General features: G+C 36.2%; 1 long non-coding RNA gene across 1 annotated transcript in view; it reads right to left on the bottom strand.

The window, feature by feature from the left end:
- Nucleotides 1–286: 286 nt before the first annotated feature.
- Nucleotides 287–5,645, bottom strand: part of LOC108300839 — a 50,946-nt gene continuing 45,587 nt past the window's right edge. The window contains exon 5 of the long non-coding RNA XR_001823618.2: nucleotides 287–1,439. This is a non-coding gene — a long non-coding RNA (uncharacterized LOC108300839). The remainder of the gene's footprint in view (nucleotides 1,440–5,645) is intronic.

Genomic DNA, 5,645 nt, shown 5'->3' with positions numbered 1-5,645 from the left:
TTTAAATGGCTTTTAAATAAAGAAGAGTAATACTTGATGACACATGAAAATTACATGACATTCAAATTTCAGCATTCATAAATGAAGTTATATTGGCTCACAGCCATGCTCACTCATTTATGTATTGTCTATGGCTGCTTTAGTGCTACAATGGCAGAACTGAGTAGTTGCAACAGAGATTGTATGGCCTGAAAAGCTTAAAATATTTACTATCTAGGTCTAACAGAAAGTTTGTAGACCCCTGACCCATACCACGAAATAATAACATCATAGACATGACAGAAAATTGATTCAAAGGGGTTGCTTTATTTAATGTGAGAAGCATGATAGAGGAATTGGTTAAGATAAACAACTTATAAATACTCCCAATTGTAGAAGGGAAAGATTGATTTTTATGAAAAATCTACAAGTGATTAAATTTATACATGAATATCAAAGACTTTATAGAGTCATAGCATCTTATTCATTTAGAGGAAATTATGCTTAGTCTGTAGGTTAGAAGCAATGATTGGTGAGACAGATTGGTTTGTGGGGTGACTCAGGATAGGATGATTATCAGTAAAAATCTTCCCAGGTAGAAATTACGAGAAAAAGAATAGAGAATAGTTGCAAAAGATTTATGCAATTAGATTAACCACAAGCATAAAATAGTATTGCTCTGAGTTGTATAGTAAGTAATAGTATAGTAAAAGTATAGTCAAATGTTGCTAAAGTTATACATCAAAGTGTAGTTCTCAGCAATGGATCAGTCAACCAGTTAGAACAATTCTGCAAACAAAGCTAGAAACATTTTAACAATAATGATTGGGTATAATGGGCAGGAACTGTGACAGATGATTGAATTCTGGTAGCAAAGCACATTAAAACTATTGATTTAGCTGTCTCTCTTGATAAAAGTATGACAGAAACTTGGGCAGAGCTATGAGGGTCACTCTGAAGGTCTGGGACCTCAGAGAGGCAGCAAGGAGGAAAGTCCATCGAAAGACAGTCAGTGTAGCACTGGGGTTGGTGGGAGTGCTAACTGGTCATGTTCTGTAGCAGATTGCTCAATCAGGCAAACAGCAGAAGGGAAATTATATCCAAAAGACAAATCAACTGGGAAGTTTAGCCAGTGAAGATATTATTAGGGTTGGGAGGTCAACGACCAAGGCGGAAGCTCTTAGTTCACTTTGCAGCCCTCATGATAGTATTGTACAAAAGAGAAGAAAAGATCTTCCTTAAGTGACTCAGGACCAGGTACTTCGAAGATCCAAGTAGTCTGCTACTCCAGCTTCTGCTGGAATCTTGTCTGTTTGGAGGCAATTTGTACTGTGTCTTTTGGAGAAGTCCTTGTGTTCCAAAGAACACCTGGGAATAATATCTTAACTGTAATTCAACTTTTCCATTTTCGCAAGAGAAGGGACTTGAGAGCTGGACAGTAAGAGAGTCGTTGAGTCCATCTGAAAGATGGATGATTTACCAGGCAGACATAAGGGAAAGAGGAAGAAAAGCATCATTTTGAAGCATCTGGTATGAACTAGGCACTCTGCATATGTTACTGCGTTATCTTCACATCCCCTCAATATAATTATTATTGATTCCACTTCACATCTGGGGAAACAGAGAGCGTAAGTTTCATGCTCCCACTCATCCAGCCAGTGACTGAACTAATGAACTACTGAATTCATGAATGTGGATGCTGAAATATGAACACCTAGCTGCCTGGTGCCAAGTCCTTACTCCTTTCAACTTACCAGCCTGCTCCAGGCAGGCCCTCCAAGCAGATAAAGCAACGGGTAGAAAAATATGGCATCATATTTCTTAAGTTTATTGGAGTTATAAAAACGAAACTAAATGAATACCCTTCATTAATGAATAATACTATCTCTAAGGTGGAAGGTCACATTACCTATCGCAGTCTTCCTTAAAGTGTCAAATTCGGAATCTAGGAAATGTCCTGCATTAGATCCCTTTGAGACTTTACGCAATTTACCCCAAACTCGCCGTAAAAAATGGTCTCTACATGTAGATTTAGAGTTTTGCCAACTACAGGTTGCCCAGGACAGGCAAGCAGCCCTCCTGGCCCCTAGTTTCAGCTATGACTAGTTTCTTTTTCACCATAGTCCAATTAGAAATGAGATTATAGTTGTAAGTCTTCTCTTCTCTGTTTTTTTATTTTTATTTTTAACGCAGGCCATTATAGTAACGAGTCACATGGTCTTCCTGTAGGTGACAGTCAGTGGTTAAAAACAGCCAGTAGATCTTTAGAATTATTACAAGTTTCTTTAAAAATCATTTAAAGAACATAGGCTGCCATTTAGAAGTTTCCTAGTAAGTTATTTGATCAATTTACCCCTTATTTCCTCCAAAACTATGTCCTCACATTTTTCAGAGCTTAAAATAGTCACTTTTTTATCCCTTAATCACAAACCACTCAGAAAAGGCTATAAGAAGAAAGTACCATCAAGCAATGCTGTCTTAAAGAATTCTGTTTACTCTAAATTTAGTGGATTTCTTTTGTAAACCTAGGCCTAATCTCAGATTAAACAAAACAAATGGTAGCTAAATAGATGACCTCTTCGAAGCTGTTTGCTTTACCACAGACAAACAAGCCAAGGCCTTCCTAATGTGCAGTTCAGAAAGCTCTCTTCCCAATCTAGAAGAGGGAAAAAGAAGACCAAGCACCAATCTAAACAGACATTCTGTAATTATAGGATTTTAGGTTTGGAGTCACTTCACTTAATCTTTGCATGACCCAGAATTCAACTCAGAGGATTAAAAGAACAGCATTTTCAGTTCTATTCATGAAAATTAAGGACTTGGCTGGAGTTAATACAGCCGAGAAAAAAAGTATAAGCTGTTAGTCAAAGCAACATAATCCTTATTGCAATGCAAAGTGGAAAAAAATGTAGTTGTATGTTATTTCCATTACAATAAGTAATACATTAGTTTACATAGTTGGAAAAGAGGACATAATATTCTGAAGGTGAATCATTCTATATGGGAGAACCATATTAAGATTCCACTGTTGGAGCAACCTCAGGAGCTTATCAGATCTAAATAAAAGATTGATGATGATTCTGAGTTTAAAATTTAATGTCTAAGCTACCTGCTAAATTTTACATTACAAGAACGTTGACTGTACTATAAATCAATAAAATCAATTATGCTCTCTTATGGGATGGATGTTACAAGATAAAAATTATTTACATACTACTGTGCCTTTTTAGAGCATGTTGTTTACTTCTTTCACTCACTATCCTTTGTCAAAATTTTCATTTTGAAAATTTTAATGGATAATATTTAATACATGGTACATTAAAAATGCTATTCTGCCAAAATACCCTTTTTCTATAAATTACAGAAAGACATGACCATTTCTACCTATAAACATGGATTTGCAAAAACAATCTAACAATCTGATATACCCAACTTTAAGGAAATAATTTCCAACTTTTAATTATGTTGAAACTGATCCTTTTTCTGTTAAAAGGAACTTCCAGGCAGCTATTATGTGCTATGAAGAAATGATCAATACAATAATCATTGTTATGAGACTTCTAAATAAACGGTTATCATCTGTTTATCTAACACCTTAGTTACTGTGTCTTTTTTCCAAAGCCAGGCTACCAATTCACAGGGGCCTTATCTTTGTATAAACCCATCTCTCAAGTGAATTAAAGACTTGTGAGAGGAGACAAATGACCTTTTATGGGTTTGGAATATACTGTGAAGGTTCAGACTGTGAAATGCCACTCCAAGGCAAGAGTTGGCAGTGTTTGTTTTCCCCTGTACTCTGTCACCAGTGTTCCCCTTGATCTCATTCCCCAGCCTCCAGCAGGGGAAAAAGCCCATCTTACTAAATAGTGCTAATGTAAATATTGTATACCTATGTATCTAAATTGTGTTTTCATAAAATTATGAGATCAAGATTTTCATCATTTAGGCAGTTGAGACACATTGGTTACATTCATAATCAAGAAATAAAAGTTGTCTCTGGGGAAAAAAGTGTCCAACGTTGTAATAAGTAATCATTTAAAACAGACTGCAAAACAGATTATGATAAGAACTTTTCTTGTTTTACTCAGAATTAGAATTTGATAAAGAGAAATTTCCAGATCAACATGAAATAATGTAATACTTTGTTTTCTTTTTTTTTTTTTTTTTTTTTTTTTTTTGAGATGGAGTTTCACTCTTTTTGCCTAAGCTGGAGTGCAATGGAGTGATCTCGGTTCACTGCAACCTCCGCCTCCTGAGTTCAAGTGATTCTTCTGCCTCAGCCTCCTGAGTAGCTGGAACTACAGGTGCCCACCACTATGCCCAGCTAATTTCGTATTTTTAGTAGAGATGGGGTTTCACCATGTTGGCCAGGCTGGTCTTGAACTCCCGATCTCAGGTGATCTGCCCACCTTGGCCTCCCAAAGTGCTGGGATTACAGATGTGAGCCACCGAGCCTGGCCAATACTTTGTTTTCTTAACATGAATGGGGATTTATTTTAATCATTCAGGAAAAACCCTGTATCTTATTCCTAAGTATATTGGATTAATGCCATATGTACATCAGGTTAGCTAGAAAAAAGGACATTTTAAAGGGTATTAATTATTTATATCCAAGGGTAAGATATTAAGAGCAATATAAATTATAGTTAATTTCTGAAATCAAGAATTTATTCAGAAAATTTTTTCTGGTTTTTCATCAGCTAATAATTATGATTATTTTGTTCAAAACTTTTTTCTAATTTCAAATATAAGCTCCCCACCACCACTGCCCCCAGGTCACTTACATCATTCTCCTCTTTATAAAATCTTACATTTGGAAAAACACAAAATATATGCAATACTCATTTAAAATTTTTGTAGAATTTAAACAATTACAAAAGATACAAACACTTTGCATGTCAAACATTGCATAGGTGTACAAAGAAAAAGATATTTATGTCTCCATTTCTTAAAACTCATCCACCACAGAAACCTAATGTTAACATTTCAGTGTACATCCTCCACTGCAAACAAATGTTTACACATGCATTTATCCAAGCACAATGTATAATTGTAAAAGTTGTTTTCATAAAATCAGAATAAAATCATTCACATTGTGCATTAATCAGGATTCTTTTGGTTGTAATAATGGAAACAGAAAATAGTTTAAGTAAAAAGAGTATTTAAGTATCATTGATTTGTGAAACTGAGAAGTCTTCAAAAATAGCTGGATCTAAGGACCTCAATCAGCAGTTAGCCTTGCTTTGCCTTAGCTCTGTTTTTTTCTACATTGGTTCATTCATGCGCAAAACTTTTCTTGTGGTGGCAGGATGGGTGTTTCCGATATTGGACACATCATACACAAAATACTATGTTTAACAATTTTAGAGAAATATCAAGCAACCTTAAAAATATAGGTGGCAGTGGGCATGGTGGCTCACGCCTGTAGACTCAGCAATTTGGGAGGCAGAGGTGGGTGGATCACCTGAGGTCGGGAGTTCGAGACCAGCCTGACCACCCTATCTCCACTAAAAATACAAAATTAGCCGGGTGTTGTGGCACATGCCTATAATTCCAGTTACCAGGAGGCTGTGGCAGGAGAATTGCTTGAACCTGGGAGGGGAAGGTTGCGGTGAGCAGAGATTGTGCCATTGCACCCCAGTCCGGGCAACAAGAGTGAAACTCTG

Source organism: Cebus imitator, unplaced genomic scaffold (assembly GCF_001604975.1).
Source record: "Cebus imitator isolate Cc_AM_T3 unplaced genomic scaffold, Cebus_imitator-1.0 Scaffold30, whole genome shotgun sequence".
In the NCBI taxonomy this organism is placed as follows: Eukaryota; Metazoa; Chordata; class Mammalia; order Primates; family Cebidae; genus Cebus; species Cebus imitator.
Note: the sequence above shows the minus strand (reverse complement) of the source record. Positions and strands in the feature narration are given on the sequence as shown.